General features: G+C 40.0%; 1 protein-coding gene across 1 annotated transcript in view; it reads left to right on the top strand.

Moving 5' to 3' along the window:
- Positions 1-3,183: 3,183 nt before the first annotated feature.
- LOC106570705 (hippocalcin-like protein 4) overlaps positions 3,184-20,210 on the top strand; it is a 31,146-nt gene continuing 14,119 nt past the window's right edge. Inside the window, exon 1 of the mRNA XM_014143179.2 lies at positions 3,184-3,407. The gene's annotated coding sequence lies outside the window, so the exon portion shown is untranslated. The remainder of the gene's footprint in view (positions 3,408-20,210) is intronic.

The raw sequence follows: 20,210 nt of genomic DNA, 5'->3' as shown, positions 1-20,210 counted from the left end.
CCCTCCAGTCCGGAGCCGCCAGAGTCGCCCTCCAGCCCGGAGCCGCCAGATCGGCAGTGAAGGTCCCCGCTCCAGAGGCACCACCTAAGTGGGCCGTGCCAGAGGTGGAGCGGGGTCTGCGTCCCTCACCGGAGCCGCCACCATGGAGAAAAGCCCACCCAGACCCTCCCCTCTAGGTTCAGGTTTTGCGACCAGAGTCCGCACCTTTGGGGGGGGGGTACTGTCACGCCCTGGCCATAGAGGTTTTTTATTCTCTATTTTGGGTAGGCCAGGGTGTGACTAGGGTGGGCATTCTATGTTCCTTTGTCTATGTTCTTTATTTTCTATGTTTTGGCTGGGTAAGGTTCTCAATCAGGGACAGCTGTCTATCGTTGTCTCTGATTGGGAACCATACTTAGGTAGCTCTTTTCCCTCCTTGTGTTGTGGGAGGTTGACTTTGTTTATGGCACATAGACTTTAGCTTCACGGTTTGTTGGGTAGTGTTTATTGTTTTGTTCAGTGTATTTTCTAATAAAAAGAATATGTACTCTCACCACGCTGCACCTTGGTCCTCTCCTTTCAACCGACGTGACAACCTCAGAAATTGCAGCCCAAATAAATGCTTTCAACAGTTCAAGTAACAGACATATCTCAACATCAACTGTTCAGAGGAGACTGTGTGAATCAGGCCTTCAGGGTCAAATTGCTGCAAAGAAACCACTACTAAAGGACACCAATAAGAAGACGAGACTTACTTAGGCCAAGAAACACGAGCCATGGACGTTAGACCGGTAGATATATATGTCCTTCGGTCTGATGAGTCCAAATTTGAGGTTTTTGGTTCCATCCACCGTTATTTCATAGTTTTGATCTCTTAATTAACTATTATTCTACAATGTAGAAAATAGTCAAAATAAAGAAAAACCCTTGAATGAGTAGGTGTTCTAAAATTATTTACCGGTAGTGAAAATCGACAAGACAATGAACATGTACCTGTGCGAACGAGAAGCTTTGATAGAGTAGCAGAGGAACAGTGTGAGCTTGATAAACATATCAAGCATTTCATGGGTTTACCAGTTTCATGGGATTAGTAGTTTTCCTGGGCTTACCAGTTTCATGGGCTTAGTGGTTTCAAGGGATTAGTAGTTTTATGGGTTTAGTCATTTCATGGGTTTAGTAGTTTTATGGGTTTAGTGATTTCATGGGTTTAGTAGTTTCAAGGGTTTAGTGGTTTCATGGGTTTAGTAGTTTCATGGGTTTAGTGGTTTAATGGGTTAAGTGGCTTAATGGGCTTACGAGTTACATGGTTATAGTAGTTTCATGGGCTTAGTAGTTTCATGGGTTTAGTAGTTTCATGGGTTTAGTGGATTCATGGGTTTAGAAGTTTCATGGGTTTAATAGTTTCATGGGTTTAGTAGTTTCATGGGTTTAGTGGTTTAATGGGCTTAGTAGTTTCATGGGCTTAGTAGTTTCATGGGTTTAGTGGATTATTGGGCATAGTAGTTTCATGGGCATAGTTGTTTCATGGGCTTAGTAGTGTCATGGGTTAACAGTTTCATTGGTTTAGTGGTTTAGTGGGTTTAGTGGTTTAACGGGCTGATGAGTTACATGGGCTTAGTAGTTTCATGGGCTTAGTAGTTTAATGGGTTTAGTGGTTTCATGGGTTTAGTAGTTTTATGGGTTTAGTAGTTTCAAGGGTTTAGTAGATTCATGGGCTTAGTCGTTTGAAATGGAGAGAATTTACCTAGTGTGTGTGTGTGTGTGTGTAGAGCGTCTCTGTGTGCAGTGAAGCGTCTCTGTGTGCGGTAGAGCGTCTCTGTGTGCGGTGGAGCGTCTCTGTGCACGGTAGAGCGTCTCTGTGCGCGGTAGAGCGTCTCTGTGCGCGGTAGAGCGTCTCTGTGCGCGGTAGAGCGTCTCTATGCGAGGTAGAGCGTCTCTGTGCGCGGTAGAGCGTCTCTGTGTGCGATGAAGCGTGTCTGTGTGCAGTAGAGCGTCTCTGTGTGCGGTAGAGCATCTCTGTGTGCGGTAGAGCGTCTCTGTGTGCGGTAGAGCATCTCTGTGTGGAGTAGAGCGTCTCTGTGTGCGGTAGAGCGTCTCTGTGTGGAGTAGAGCGTCTCTGTGTGGAGTAGAGCGTGTCTGTGTGCGGTAGAGAGTCTCTATGCAGTGAAGCGTGTCTGTGTGCAGTGAAGCGTCTCTGTGTGCGGTGAAGCGTCTCTGTGTGCGGTAGAGCGTCTCTGTGTGCGGTAGAGCGTCTCCGTGTGCGGTAGAGCGTCTCTGTGTGCGGTAGAGCGTCTCTGTGTGGGGTAGAGCGTCTCTGTGTGCAGTAGAGCGTGTCTGTGTGCAGTAGAGCGTCTCTGTGTGCAGTGAAGCGTCTCTGTGTGCGGTAGAGCGTGTCTGTGTGCAGTAGAGCGTCTCTGTGTGCAGTAAAGCGTCTCTGTGTGGAGTAGAGTGTGTATGTGCCGGATGCTTACCTTGGACGGAAGGTCATTTCTCAGCCAGGGGCCTGAGTAACCTTCACCGCAGTTCCCCTTTTCCCTTTTCTCACACAGGAACATTACCACTACACCACTACACTACGGTCCTCTGATCCTGATGTACACACATAGGAACAGGCGTATGCACACATGCACACAAACACACGCACACACACACACACACACGCACACACACACAGTAATTTGAATGAGTGTAAAACCTGGAGATAGTAATTATTGATGAGAGGTCAACACAATCTCTACATGCAAATTTGCTTCCCACCCTCAGTTACAAAATACAAACATTAACCTTCTCCCTGTGCTGCTGGTGTGCTCACTCACTCACTCACTCACTCACTCTCGCTCTCTCTCAATTCAATTTAAGAGGCTTTATTGGCATGGGAAATATATGTTAACATTGCCAAAGTAACTGAAATAGATAATAAACAAAAGTGAAATAAACAATACAAATTAACAGTAAACATTACACTCACAGATGATCCAAAAGAATAAAAGACATTTCAAATGTCATATTACGTCTATATAGGCGTACAGTGTTCTAATGCAAATAGTTCTCTCTCTTCTCTCTGTGTGTCTCTGGTCGGCAGGGCTACAGACGCTACGCGCTGGCAGACTTTGCTGTTTTGATTGACAAGGCAGATCATCCAATTACATCGTCCAGAATTATTATTTGAGACTCGCCCCCCAATCAGTGCGGGCATGAGGCGGTCCTTAGGCAAATGTGTTGACGAAGAGGACGCGTGCATTCATTCATTTTCACTGAACGGAACGGAACGTAGAGAGCGAGCGACAGAGTGAGGCAACGGGGAAACTTGCTGATTTGGAGTAGACTTCACTTGTTTCAGAGCTTTTGAGAGATAATTGTAAGAGCATCGTAATATAATTGATTTGTCCTTAAGGTTCTGAAGAATCGAGTGTTCTACATATTTCAAGGTAAGAAAAGAGAAACTGTCATTGTTTTACGAATAGAGTCTAGACAACTAAATAGTACTTTCTTGCGCAACGATGTTAAATGTGTAGTGGCATAGCAGTCAAACCGTGTTATAGGCGGATTATTATACCCAAGTCAAAGGAAGGACATAGTGACACACACACACACACACACACACACACACACACACACACACACACACACACACACACACACACACACACACACACACACACACACACACACACAATAACAAGGGCATGGGCAGCATGAGCGTTTGAAGCTTTCTTTTGCGCGCATAATATCTATCTGTGTATATCTCTCTGTCTCACACACTCATTCCCTCTCTCGGCTTCAATTCAACAAATGCTTTATTGCCACTGTTGCCAAAGCAATGTATATGACGTATCACATCAATCACATCAATTAGCGATATTTTTTTTATTTGAAATGTATCAGGATGAAATCTCTTAAAATGCACCCTCTCGTTTTCAAGAATGTAAAAATATATATATATATATGTTTGAGCAACAAAATTAATAGATTTCAACAAAAAAACTATCATACGTGGAAAATAATTCACTCAAAAGAAAATCAACAATTGAGAAATTAAATCTACAAGGTTTCATGTACGTGACATGGTGGGATCTACTTTCTTATATTATGATAGGCCAGGACATAATCTACAGATACATCTACTGTCTATGTTGTCCCCTTACAAAATGCAGATTCTCTTCTCAACAGCGCTCTCTCTCTCTCTCTCTCTCTCTCTCTCTCTCCCTCTCTTTCAATTCAATTCTCTCTCCCTCCCTCTTTCAATTCAACTCTCTTTCTCTCTCTCCCTCTCTTTCAATTCAACTCTCTCTCTCTCTCTCTCTCCCTCTTACAATTCAACTCTCTCTGTATAACGGGAACGCGGTAACAGGTGCCTCTGATGGATTGCCATGGTGACAATACGTTAGCTCGCCCTTCCATGCGCACTTACAGGAACATGAGCAGACATGTCGCCACTCGTTATGTATGAGATGTTGTTAGATGTATGTCAGTCTGCTCCAGAGTTAAGGACACAGAAGACGGACATAGAAGACGGACATGAGAAATAGACTGCGGAAATCCTGTTGAAATGAGACACGCTCCAGTGCTTCGATGTCCTTCATGCTTTAATGAACATTCAGAAAATAGCCATATCTATGGATATATCCCAAAGGGAACCATGTTCCCTATGTAGTGCATAACTTTTTACTAGAGCTCTATGTGCCCTGGTCAAAACTAGTGCACTATAAAGGGAATAGAGTGTCATTTGGGATGCAGTCTATAATGTCAATCTGGAACACTAGAAGCTGATAGTATAGGTTGTAAGGGTAAATTAAGACAGCGAGATACATTATCCTACTTGGTAGATGGAGAGAGACATTTTCCTACTTGGTAGATGGAGAGAGACATTTTCCTACTTGGTAGATGGAGAGAGACATTATCCTACTTGGTAGATGGAGAGAGACATTATCCTACTTGGTAGATGGAGAGAGACATCATCCTACTTGGTAGATGGAGAGAGACATTGTCCTACTTGGTAGATGGAGAGAGACATGATCCTACTTGGTAGATAGACAATATTCTACTTGGTAGATAGAGAATGACAATATTCTACTTGGTAGATAGAGAATGACAATATTCTACTTGGTAGATAGAGAATGACAATATTCTACTTGGTAGATAGAGAGAGACATTATCCTACTTGGTAGATAGACCATATTCTACTTGGTAGATAGAGAATGACAATATTCTACTTGGTAGATAGAGAGAAACATTATTCTACTTCGTAGATAGAGAGAAACATTATCCTACTTGGTAGATAGAGAGAGATATTATCATAATTTGTAGATCGAGAGAGACATAATTCTACTTGGTAGACAGAGAATGACAATAATCTACTAGGTAGAGAGATACCTTATCCCACTTATCCCAGAGATACAGCATGATACTTGGTAGATAGAGAGAGACATAGAGGTGCTACCAGCCCCATCCAACCAGAGTAGAGGTGCTACCAGCCCCATCCAACCAGAGTAGAGGTGCTACCAGCATCATCCAACCAGAGTAGAGATGCTACCAGCATCATCCAACCAGAGTAGAGATGCTACCAGCATCATCCAACCAGAGTAGAGGTGCTACCAGCATCATCCAACCAGAGTAGAGGTGCTACCAGCACCATCCAACCAGAGTAGAGGTGCAACCAGCATCATCCAACCAGAGTAGAGGTGCTACCAGCCCCATCCAACCAGAGTAGAGGTGCTACCAGCCCCATTCAACCAACTGAGAAAGTCAACCACTCAAATGTAAATGTTCTTTGTCGCTTTGAGACAGGTCAGAAGACTGATGCAACTGAACCAATCATAAGTCCAGTAGTCTGGTGACATCACAGTACAGTAGACCTATGGGATCGATAGGTCAACTGCTATGGATCAGACAGTGTCAGTGTGTCTGTCGATGTCATTGACCGTTCTCATGTGACAGGCCAAAGCTTATCACGTTTATGTCAGAGAAATTGGCTGCGTGTGTGTGTGTGTTGGCATATTTCATTCACCGTATTGATAATGCACTATTGTAGATACACGTATACGAATGTACACAATACTTGCTACCGGTCACTGGGTTGAGTTTACATTGCAGACTCGTTCCAGTTCTCCTTGATAGGTGTTTTAAACATATCAGTTAACCACATCATATGCCAAGTCAATGACGTGGCACAAAACCATTGGTTGACGCAATGCAACGTCTGCAATGAAGTCGAGCAGGAACACAAACAAATGATCCATTGGCACATTTAAAGAGCATTAATTAGAACACTGTATCTGTAACGAAGGCTGTTATTGGCTGAGCAGGAAGAGGCCAGTAGCCCACCATGGAGTCTCAGGGCAGTGGTTTGGGAGTTAAGAGTGGGTTCTCGGTAGTGGGTTACTGTTGGGAGTGGGTACTCAGTAGTGGGTTGGGAGTGGGTACTCAGTAGTGGGTTGGGAGTGGGTTCTCGGTAGTGGGTTACTGTTGGGAGTGGGTACTCAGTAGTGGGTTGGGAGTGGGTACTCAGTAGTGGGTTGGGAGTGGGTACTCAGTAGTGGGTTGGGAGTGGGTTCTCGGTAGTGGGTTACTGTTGGGAGTGGGTACTCAGTAGTGGGTTACTGTTGGGAGTGGGTTCTCGGTAGTGGGTTACTGTTGGGAGTGGGTACTCAGTAGTGGGTTGGGAGTGGTTACTCAGTAGTGGGTTGGGAGTGGGTACTCAGTAGTGGGTTACTGTTGGGAGTGGATACTCAGTAGTGGGTTGGGAGTGGGTACTCAGTACTGGGTTGGGAGTGGGTTCTCGGTAGTGGGTTACTGTTGGGAGTGGGTACTCGGTAGTGGGTTGGGAGTGGGTACTCAGTAGTGGGTTGGGAGTGGGTACTCGGTAGTGGGTTGGGAGTGGGTACTCAGTAGTGGGTTGGGAGTGGGTACTCAGTAGTGGGTTACTGTTGGGAGTGGATACTCGGTAGTGGGTTGGGAGTGGGTACTCAGTAGTGGGTTGGGAGTGGGTTCTCGGTAGTGGGTTACTGTTGGGAGTGGGTACTCAGTAGTGGGTTACTGTTGGGAGTGGGTTCTCGGTAGTGGGTTACTGTTGGGAGTGGGTACTCAGTAGTGGGTTGGGAGTGGGTACTCAGTAGTGGGTTGGGAGTGGGTACTCAGTAGTGGGTTACTGTTGGGAGTGGATACTCAGTAGTGGGTTACTGTTGGGAGTGGGTACTCAGTAGTGGGTTATTGTTGGGAGTGGGTACTCAGTAGTGTGTTGGGAGTGGGTACTCAGTATTGGGTTACTGTTGGGAGTGGGTTCTCGGTAGTGGGTTGGGAGTGGGTACTCAGTAGCGGGTTACTGTTGGGAGTGGGTATTCGGTAGTGGGTTACTGTTGGGAGTGGGTACTCGGTAGTGGGTTACTGTTGGGAGTGGGTACTCGGTAGTGGGTTACTGTTGGGAGTGGGTACTCAGTAGTGGGTTGGGAGTGGGTACTCAGTAGTGGGTTACTGTTGGGAGTGGGTACTCAGTAGTGGGTTATGGTTGGGAGTGGGTACTGAGTAGTGGGTTATTGTTGGGAGTGGGTACTCAGTAGTGGGTTACTGTTGGGAGTGGGTACTCAGTAGTGGGTTGGGAGTGGGTACTCAGTAGTGGGTTATTGTTGGGAGTGGGTACTCAGTAGTGGGTTGGGAGTGGGTACTCAGTAGTGTGTTATTGTTGGGAGTGGGTACTCGGTAGTGGGTTACTGTTGGGAGTGGGTACTCGGTAGTGGGTTGGGAGTGGGTACTCAGTAGTGGGTTGGGAGTGGGTACTCGGTAGTGGGTTGGGAGTGGGTACTCAGTAGTGGGTTGGGAGTGGGTACTCAGTAGTGGGTTACTGTTGGGAGTGGATCCTCGGTAGTGGGTTGGGAGTGGGTACTCAGTAGTGGGTTACTGTTGGGAGTGGGTACTCGGTAGTGGGTTACTGTTGGGAGTGGGTACTCAGTAGTGGGTTGGGAGTGGGTACGAAGTAGTGGGTTATTGTTGGGAGTGGGTACGAAGTAGTGGGTTGGGAGTGCGTACTCAGTAGTGGGTTACTGTTGGGAGTGGGTACTCAGTAGTGGGTTACTGTTGGGAGTGGGTACTCAGTGGTGGGTTACTGTTGGGAGTGGGTACTCAGTGGTGGGTTACTGTTGGGAGTGGGTACTCGGTAGTGGGCTACTGTTGGGAGTGGGTACTCAGCAGTGGGTTGGGAGTGGGTACTCAGTAGTGGGTTGGGAGTGGGTACTCAGTTGTGGGTTACTGTTGGGAGTGGGTACTCGGGAGTGGGTACTCAGTAGTGGGTTGCTCTCCTCTCTGTTGGGTCGCAATGAAAGACTGAGTTATCACTAGAAACAATGTTCTCAGGTGGCAGGTGCGATTTGGCTGACCAGAGCCAGAACAGGTCCAAACAGTTGTGCTGTGTTACCCTGCTTAAAGGGAGAGTCTGCAATTGGTATACCCATGAATACGCATGAAAAATATAAAAAATACAGAATTATAGCACTCAATGCAGGCCAGAGAAAAAAATTGGGCAACATTCAGGAAAATAGCATTGTGTCAGCTATGCTGGATGCTGTGAGAGAATTAAGGCTAACTGACAGGCTCACCGTTAAACTCGGTCTCATTCTTCTTGAATCCGGAGGACATAAATCTAGATACAGATGTAGGATCTTAATTTGAGCCGTTTTGTTACAGCAGGAAAATAATCACGCAGCAACAAGAAATGTTACTTATTATGTGTATTATGATTAATGGACATTTTTTTAGGGGTAGATTGCCCCTTTTGTCATGTCCTGACCAGTAAAAGGGGTTATTTGTCATTATAGTTGGTCAGGGCGTGACAGGGGGGTGTTTTGTTTTGTGTGTTTGGGTATTGTGGGTTTAGGTTCTAGTTTTCCTATTTCTATGTTTAATCTAGCTTTTCTATTTCTATGTGAGTTTTGGCAATGACCTCCAATTAGAGGCAGCTGGTGGTCGTTGTCTCTAATTGGAGGTCATATTTAGTTGAGGTTTGTTTTCACTTGTGTTTGTGGGTGGTTGTTTCTAGTATAGTCTGTGCACCTTACTGGACTGTTTTTGTCGTTTGTTCATTTTGATTAAGTGTTTTATCTTTAATAAAATTAAGAAGATGAGCACTTTATTCGCTGCGTTTTGGTCCCCATTCAATGACGCGTGTGACACCTTTAAGTTTTTTAGGCGTGCTTAAACAACATACCTCTCATTCACTTACTGCAATCAATAATGGGACCTAGACTGGTCCCAGACCTGTTTGTTCTGTCTTGCGACCTAATAAGGTCATTGTCACGCCCTATATAGGAGTGGCAAGACAACACTATATATACACACTATATATACACTATATTTACACTACATCTACACACTATATATACTATATAAACACTATATATGCACACTATATATACACTACATCTACACACTATATATACACTACATCTATATATACACACTATATATACACTACATCTACACACTATATATACTATATATGCACACTATATATACACTACATCTACACACTATATGTACACTACATCTATAAACTATATATACACACTATGTGTATATATATATATAATATATATATATATATATATATATATATATACACTATCTACACACTATATATACACTACATGTACACACTATATATACTATATATACACACTATATATATAAACTATATATACACTAAATATAAACTATATATGCACTATATACACACTAAATATAAACTATATATACAGTATATACACACTATATACGCACTATATATATATACACTATATATACACTAAATATAAACTATATATACACTATAAACACACTAAATATAAACTATATATGCACTATATACACACTATATATGCACTATATACACACTAAATATAAACTATATATGCACTATATACACACTATATACACACTATATATATACACTATATATACACTAAATATAAACTATATATACACTATATACACACTAAATATAAACTCTACACACTAAATATAAACTATATATACACTATATACACACTAAATATAAACTATATATACACTATATACACACTGTATATATACACTATATACACACTAAATATAAACTATATATGCACTATATACACACTATATATGCACTATATACACACTATATACACACTATATATATATATACACTATATACACACTATATATATAAACTATATATACACTAAATATAAACTATATATGCACTATATACACACTAAATATAAACTATATATACAGTATATACACACTATATACGCACACTATATATATAAACTATATATACACTAAATATAAACTATATATGCACTATATACACACTAAATATAAACTATATATACAGTATATACACACTATATACGCACTATATATATACACTATATATACACTAAATATAAACTATATATACACTATAAACACACTAAATATAAACTATATATGCACTATATACACACTATATATGCACTATATACACACTAAATATAAACTATATATGCACTATATACACACTATATACACACTATATATATACACTATATATACACTAAATATAAACTATATATACACTATATACACACTAAATATAAACTCTACACACTAAATATAAACTATATATACACTATATACACACTAAATATAAACTATATATACACTATATACACACTGTATATATACACTATATACACACTAAATATAAACTATATATGCACTATATACACACTATATATGCACTATATACACACTATATACACACTATATATATATACACTATATACACACTATATATATAAACTATGTATACACTAAATATAAACTATATATGCACTATATACACAGTAAATATAAACTATATATACAGTATATACACACTATATACGCACTATATATATATACACTATATATACACTAAATATAAACTATATATACACTATAAACACACTAAATATAAACTATATATGCACTATATACACTATATATGCACTATATACACACTAAATATAAACTATATATGCACTATATACACACTATATACACACTATATATATACACTATATATACACTAAATATAAACTATATATACACTATATACACACTAAATATAAACTCTACACACTAAATATAAACTATATATACACTATATACACACTAAATATAAACTATATATACACTATATACACACTATATATATACACTATATACACACTAAATATAAACTATATATGCACTATATACACACTATATATGCACTATATACACACTATATACACACTATATATATACACTATATACACACTAAATATAAACTATATATGCACTATATACACACTATATACACACTATATATGCACTATATACACACTAAATATAAACTATATATGCACTATATATACACTATATACACACTATATACGCACTATATACACACTATATACACACTATATATATATACACTATATAAAAAATATATACACATAATATACAAGCTATATACGCACCATATACACTATATACACACTAAATATACAAAGTATATATACACTATATATATACACAATATATAAACACGATATATACACTCTATATACATACTTTATACACACTATATACACACTATATATACACTATACATATATACTATATATATACACACTATATATACACTATATACGCACTATATGCACAATATATACACTATATACACACTATAAATACACTATATACAAAGTATATATAAACTATATATGCACTATATATACCCTGCATACACACTATATAGAAACGAAATATACACTATATACGCACTATATACACACAATATACACACTAAACATACTCTATATAGACATTATATGCACACTATATACACACTATATATACATTATATACACACTATATATTCACTATATACACACAATATACACTATATATAAACTATATACACACAATATACACACTATATTTGCATAATATACACATTATATACACACTATATACACACTATATATACACTTTATATACACCACATATACCCTATATACACACTATATACACTCTATATATATATACATATTTGTACACTATATATATATATATATATATGTGTGTGCACTATATACACACTATATACACACAATCTACTCACTTTATATACACTATATATACACCAAATATGCAATATATATACACCATATATGCACCATATATACACTATATACACCCTATATACACACTATATACATACACTATGTATACACTATATATATATATATATATACTATATATATACTCACGATATAGACACACTATATAAACACACTATATATATATGCACACTATATACACACACTATATATACACTATATACTCACTATATATACACACTGTATATACACACTATTTATATATATATACACTATATATACTATATATACACTATATATACACTATATATATATACACTATGTATACACACTATATATGCACACTATATTTACACTCTCTATATATACACTATATTTATATATACAATTATACACACTATACCATATATATATATATATATATATAATATACACTATATATACACGCTATATATATACACTATATATAGTATGTATACACACACAAACTATATATACACTATACATACAAACTATATATGCACACTCTATATAGACACTATATATATATATATTCACTATATATACACACTATATATACACTATATATATACTGTATACACACTATTTATATATACTATATATACAAACTATATATAGTATATATTCACACTATATATATATATGCCCACTATATATGTACACTATATATTCACTATATATTCACACTATATATGCACACTTTAAATACACTATATATATATACACTGTATATACACACTATATATACTATACATATATATACACTATATATACACACATATATATATATATATATATATATATATATATATATATATATATTTTATTAGTGTGTATATATAGTGTGTATATATATTTATATATATTACACTGTATATACAGTCATGGCCAAAAGTTTTTAGAATGACACAAATATTAATTTCAACAAAGTTTGCTGCTTGTCAGATGTTACTATGGAATACTGAAGTATAATTACAAGCATTTCATAAGTGTCAAAGGCTTTTATTGACAATTACATGAAGTTCTTTTTCAAGACCTCTGCAATCCGACCTGGCATGCTGTCAATTAACTTCTGGGCCACATCTTGACTGATGGCAGCCCATTCTTGCATAATTAATGCTTGGAGTTTTTCAGAATTTGTTTGTCCACCCGTCTCTTGAGGATTGACCACAAGTTCTCAATGGGATTAAGGTCCGGGGAGTTTCCTGGCTACGGTCCCAAAATATCGATGTTTTCTTCCCCGAGCCACTTAGTTATCACTTTTGCCTTAAGGCATGGTGCTCCATCATGCTTGAAAAGGCATTGTTCGTCACCAAACTGTTCCTGGATGGTTGGGAGAAGTTGCTCTCGGAGGATGTGTTGGTACCATTCTTTATTCATGGCTGTGTTCATAGGCAAAATTGTGAGTGAACCCACTCCCTTGGCTGAGAAGCAACCCCACACATGAATGGTCTCAGGATGCTTTACTGTTGGCATTACACAGGACTGATGGTAGCGCTCACCTTGTCTTCTCCGGGCAAGCTTTTTTCCGGATGTCCAAACAATCGGAAAGGGGATTCATCAGAGAAAATGACTTTACCCCAGTCCTCAGCAGCCCAATCCCTGTACCTTTTGCAGAATATCAGTCTGTCCCTGATGTTTTTCCTGGAGAGAAGAGGCTTCTTTTTTGCCCTTCTTGACACCAGGCCATCCTCCAAAAGCCTTCACCTCACTGTGCATGCAGATACACTCACACCTGCCTGCTGCCATTCCAAAGCAAGCTCTGTACTGGTGGTGCCCCGATCCCGCAGCTGAATCAACTCTGGGAGACGGTCCTGGCGCTTGCTGGACTTTCTTGGGCGCCCTGAAGCCTTCTTCACAACAAATCAACCGCTATCCTTGAAGTTCTTGATGATCCGATAAATGGTTGATTTAGGTGCAATCTTACTGGCAGCAATATCCTTGCCTGTGAAGCCCTTTTTATGCAAAGCAATGATGACGGCACGTGTTTCCTTGCAGGTAACCATGGTTGACAGAGGAAGAACAATAATTCCAAGCACCACCCTCCTTTTGAAGCTTCCAGTCTGTTATTCGAGCTCAATCAGCATGACAGAGTGATCTCCAGCCTTGTCCTCGTCAACACTCACACCTGTGTTAACGAGAGAATCACTGACATGATGTCAGCTGGTCCTTGTGTGGCAGGGATGAAATGCAGTGGAATTGTTTTTGGGGGATTCAGTTCATTTGCATGGCAAAGAGGGACTTTGCAATTAATTGCAATTCTTCCGATCACTCTTCATAACATTCTGGAGTATATGCAAATTGCCATCATACAAACTATATATATGCACACTATATATACACACTATATATACACACTATGTATACACACTATATATGCACACTATATATACATACTATATATATATATATATATATATATATATATATACACTACGTATACACACTATATGTATACACTATATATACACACTATATATATACACTACATATACACACTGTGTATATATACACACTATATATACACTATATATACACACTACATGTACACACTATATATACACTATATATATACACTATATATACACACTATATATATACACTATATATACACACTATGTATATGTACAGTACCAGTCAAAAGTTTTAGAACACCTATTCATTCAAGGGTTTTTCTTCATTTTTACTATTTTCTACATTGTAGAATAATAGTGAAGACATCAAAACCAGGAAATAACAGATATGGAATCATGTAGTAACCAAAAAAGTGTTAAACAAATCAAGACATTTTAGATTTTAGATTCTTCAAATTAGCCACCCTTTGCCTTGATGACAGCATTGAATAACGGTATGGGGCTGTTTTTCATGGTTCAGGCTGGGCCCCTTAGTTCCAGTGGCGGGAAATCAACTCTACAGCATACAATGACATTCTAGATGAGTGTGTGTGTGTGTGTGTGTGTGTGTGTGTGTGTGTGTGTGTGTGTGTGTGTGTGTGTGTGTGTGTGTGTGTGTGTGTGTGTGTGTGTGTGTTTGCCGGTGCTGTGTTTGTGGCTGATTGATTCAATCTTGCCACATGGTTTATTTCACAGAACGTGTTTTGTCTGTACGGCCAGTCTTGTTCTGTCTGCTGAGGGTGTGTGTGTTCGTGCGTGCCCATGCTATGTGTGTGTCTGTGCGTGCCCATGCTAGTGTGTGTGTGTGTGTGTGTGTGTGTGTGTGTGTGTGTGTGTGTGTGTGTGTGTGTGTGTGTGTGTGTGTGTGTGTGTGTGTGTGTGTGTGTGGTGTCTCCGTAAGTGCCCATGCTATGTGTGTGTGCTGTGTCTATGAGTGTTGAAGTAACAGAGTTCAGTGTCATCATGGGAGCACTTTCCAGGTGTGTTTAGTTGCCAGGTGTGTTTGGTTGCCAGGTAAGTTTAGTTGCCAGGTGTATTTAGTTGCCAGGTGTGTTTAGTTGCCTGGTGTGTTTAGTTGCCTGGTGTGTTTAGTTGCCAGGTGTATTTAGTTGCCAGGTGTGTTTAGTTGCCAGGTGTATTTAGTTGCCAGGTGTGTTTAGTTGTCTGGTGTGTTTAGTTGCCAGGTAGTTTAGTTGTCTGGTGTGTGTTTAGTTTCCAGGTGTGTTTAGTTGCCAGGTGTGTTTAGTTGCCAGGTGTATTTAGTTGCCAGGGATGTTTAGTTGCCAGGTATGTTTAGTTGCCTGGTGTGTGTTTAGTTTCCAGGTGTGTTTAGTTGCCAGGTATATTTAGTTGCCAGGTGTGTTTAGTTGCCTGGTGTATTTAGTTGCCTGGTGTGTGTTTAGTTGCCAGGTGTATTTAGTTGCCAGGTGTGTTTAGTTGTCTGGTGTGTGTTTAGTTGTCTGGTGTGTGTTTAGTTGCCAGGTAGGTTTAGTTGTCTGGTGTGTGTTTAGTTGCCAGGTATGTTTAGTTGCCAGGTAGTTTAGTTGCCAGGTCTATTTAGTTGCCAGGTAGTTTAGTTGCCAGATAGTTTAGTTGTCTGGTGTGTGTTTAGTTTCCAGGTGTGTTTAGTTTCCAGGTGTATTTAGTTGCCAGGTGTATTTAGTTGCCAGGTGTGTTTAGTTGCCAGGTATATTTAGTTGCCAGGGGTGTTTAGTTGCCAGGTATGTTTAGTTGCCTGGTGTATGTTTAGTTGCCTGGTGTGTTTAGTTGCCAGGTGTATTTAGTTGCCAGGTGTGTTTAGTTGTCTGGTGTGTGTTTAGTTGTCTGGTGTGTGTTTAGTTGCCAGCTGTATTTAGTTGCCAGGTAAGTTTAGTTGCCAGGTGTGTTTAGTTGCCAGGTGTGTTTAGTTGCCTGGTGTGTTTAGTTGCCAGGTGTGTTTAGTTGCCAGGTAGGTTTAGTTGCCTGGTGTGTTTAGTTGCCAGCTGTATTTAGTTGCCAGGTGTATTTAGTTGCAAGGTGTGTTTAGTTGCCATGTGTGTTTAGTTGCCAGGTGTGTTTAGTTGCCTGGTGTGTTTAGTTGCCAGGTATAATAGTTGCCATGTGTGTTTAGTTGCCAGCTGTATTTAGTTGCCAGGTGTTTTTAGTTGCCAGCTGTATTTAGTTGCCAGGTGTGTTTAGTTGCCAGGTGTATTTAGTTGCCAGGTGTGTTTCGTTGCCAGGTCTGTTTAGTTGTCTGGTGTGTTTAGTTGCCAGGTAAGTTTAGTTGACAGGTATGTTTAGTTGCCAGGTGTGTTTAGTTGCCAGGTGTGTTTAGTTGCCAGGTGTATTTAGTTGCCAGGTGTATTTAGTTGCCAGGTGTCTTTAGTTGCCAGGTGTGTTTAGTTGTCTGGTGTATTTAGTTGCCAGGTGGTTGCCAGCTGTATTTAGTTGCCAGGTGTGTTTAGTTGCCAGGTGTATTTCGTTGCCAGGTCTGTTTAGTTGTCTGGTGTGTTTAGTTGCCAGGTAAGTTTAGTTGACAGGTGTGTTTAGTTGCCAGGTGTGTTTGGTTGCCAGGTAACTTTAGTTGCCAGGTAATTTTAGTTGCCAGGTGTATTTAGTTGCCTGGTGTGTTTAGTTGCCAGGTGGGGTTTAGTTGCCAGCTGTATTTAGTTGCCAGGTGGGTTTAGTTGCCAGGTATGTTTAGTTGCCAGGCATGTTTAGTTGCCAGGTGTGTTTAGTTGCCAGGTGTATTTAGTTGCCAGGTAAATAGCTGCCAGGTGTGTTTAGTTGCCAGGTGTATTTAGTTGCCAGGTGTATTTAGTTGCCAGCTGTATTTAGTTGCCAGGTGTGTTTAGTTGCCAGGTGTCTTTAGTTGCCAGGTGTGTTTAGTTGCCAGGTCTGTTTAGTTGTCTGGTGTGTGTTTAGTTGTCCGGTGTGTTTAGTTGCCAGGTGGGTTTAGTTGACAGGTAGGTTTAGTTGACAGGTGGGTTTAGTTGACAGGTGGGTTTAGTTGACAGGTGAATTTAGTTGACAGGTGGGTTTAGTTGACAGGTGGGTTTAGTTGACAGGTCGGTTTAGTTGCCAGGTGTCTTTAGTTGCCAGGTGTCTTTAGTTGCCAGGTGTCTTTAGTTGCCAGGTGTGTTTAGTTGCCAGGTGTGTTTGGTTGCCAGGTGTGTTTGGTTGCCAGGTGTGTTTGGTTGCAAGGTATGTTTATTTTGCCAGGTGGGTGTTCAGTTGCCAGGTGTATTTAGTTGCCAGGTATATTTAGTTGCCAGGTGTGTGTTTAGTTGCCAGGTGTATTTAGTTGCCAGGTGGGTTTAGTTTCCAGGTGAGTTTAGTTGCCAGGTGTGTTTAGTTGCCAGGTGTGTGATGCTGGCTGGTGTGTGTTTAGTTCCCAGGTGTGTGATGCTGGCTGGTGTGTGTTTAGTTCCCTGTTGTGTGATGCTGTCTGGTGTGTGTTTAGTTGTCAGGTGTGTGATGCTGGCTGGTGTGTGTTTAGTTGCCAGGAGTGTGATGCTGGCTGTGGTGCCACTTGACAAAATAGGCATAGTTCCAAATGTTAACCCTGGCCCTTGACTTTTTCCTCGTGTTGTTACGTTACAGCCTTATTCTAAAATGAATGGAATTAACAGAATCCTCATCGATCTACACACACTACCCCATAATGACATCACAATACCCCATAATGACATCACAATACCCCATAATGACATCACAATACCCCATAATGACAAAGCAAGGTTTTTATTTTTTTTAAATGAAAATGTATTACAATTAATTAAAAAAACGGAAATATAATATTTACGTAAGTATTCAGACCCTTTGCTATGAAACTCTAAATTGAGCTCAGGTGCATCCTGTTTCCGTTGATCATCCTTGAGGAGTTTCTACAACTTGATTGGAGTCCACCTTTGGTAAATTCAAGTGATTAGACATGATTTGGAAAGGAACACAGCTGGCTAGTTAACTAGGGGGAACTGCTGTTTATAAGACAGTGATATAGTGTGGGGTGCTTTTCGGGCAAATGTAGTTCTCTGATAACGAGTTGTTAGCATGAGTGTTTTACTTTAATTATGAGTGTTTTACTTTAATTATGAGTGTTTTACTATAATTATGATTGTTTTACTATAATGGCTATAATTACATGGCATCTCTGAAACACTCTCCGGCGAATTAGTGGACATAAGGGTTTTGTCCCAAATGGGACCCTCTTCCCTATATACTGCACTACTACACATAGGGCTCTGGTCGTAAGTAGTGCTCTATATAGGGAATAGGGTGCCGTTTGGGACACACACAAAATAAGTCATAATTAAAAACATAAATAATATGAAACAATTGTATGGACAGATAAATTGTTGGGAGATGTTAGCCACCCTTAGCTACCATAGAGCAACCTGTGGAGACATATCTCAGACAGAGACACACACACACACACACACACACACCCTCCCTGCGCTGTCCGTCCCCTGTGTATGTCCTCAGGCTCTACATGCAGGGTGATCTTAAATTAGATTGTTTGAACCGTCGCTGAGGTGGGCTCTGTTTCTATAGCGATGCATACTTCCTCTCTCTCTCTCTCTCTCTCTCTCTCTCTCTGAAAGAGGAGGAAGGAGAATAAACACTTACATCAGCCTGGTGGGAGAGAGAGACCTGTTCTAACAGAGAGAGAGAGAGACCTGTTCTAACAGAGAGAGAGAGACCTGTTCTAACAGAGAGAGAGAGACCTGTTCTAACAGAGAGAGAGACCTGTTCTAACAGAGAGAGAGACCTGTTCTAACAACAGAGAGAGAGACCAGTTCTAACAGAGAGAGACCTGTTCTAACAGAGAGAGACCTGTTCTAACAACAGAGAGAGAGACCTGTTCTAACAGAGAGAGAGACCTGTTCTAACAACAGAGAGAGAGACCTGTTCTAACAACAGAGAGAGAGAGACCTGTTCTAACAGAGAGAGAGAGACCTGTTCTAACAGAGAGAGAGAGACCTGTTCTAACAGAGAGAGAGACCTGTTCTAACAGAGAGAGAGACCTGTTCTAACAGAGAGAGAGACCTGTTCTAACAGAGAGAGAGACCTGTTCTAACAGAGAGAGAGACCTGTTCTAACAACAGAGAGAGAGACCAGTTCTAACAGAGAGAGAGACCTGTTCTAACAGAGAGAGACCTGTTCTAACAACAGAGAGAGACCTGTTCTAACAGAGAGAGAGACCTGTTCTAACAGAGAGAGACCTGTTCTAACAACAGAGAGAGAGAGACCTGTTCTAACAACAGAGAGAGAGAGACCTGTTCTAACAGAGAGAGACCTGTTCTAACAACAGAGAGAGAGACCTGTTCTAACAGAGAGAGAGACCTGTCTCTTGTCATGGGTTATACACTACCGGTCTAAAGTTTTAGAACACCTACTCATTCAAGGGTTGACCTTTGTTTGTACTATTTTCCACGTTGTATAATAAATAGTAGGGAATACATCAAATCTATGAAATACACATATGGAATCATACAGTTACCATAAAAGTGTTAAACAAATATTTTAGATTCTTCAAATAGCCATGGTTTGCTTTGATGACAGCTTTGCACACTCTTGGCATTCTCTCAACCAACTTCATGATGTAGTCACCTGGAATTCATTTCATTTAACGGGTGTGCCTTCTTGAAAGTTAATTTGTTCAATGTCT

Source organism: Salmo salar, chromosome ssa14 (genome assembly GCF_905237065.1).
Source record: "Salmo salar chromosome ssa14, Ssal_v3.1, whole genome shotgun sequence".
NCBI classification, from domain to species: Eukaryota; Metazoa; Chordata; class Actinopteri; order Salmoniformes; family Salmonidae; genus Salmo; species Salmo salar.
This window is presented reverse-complemented; position numbering and strand designations above follow the sequence as displayed.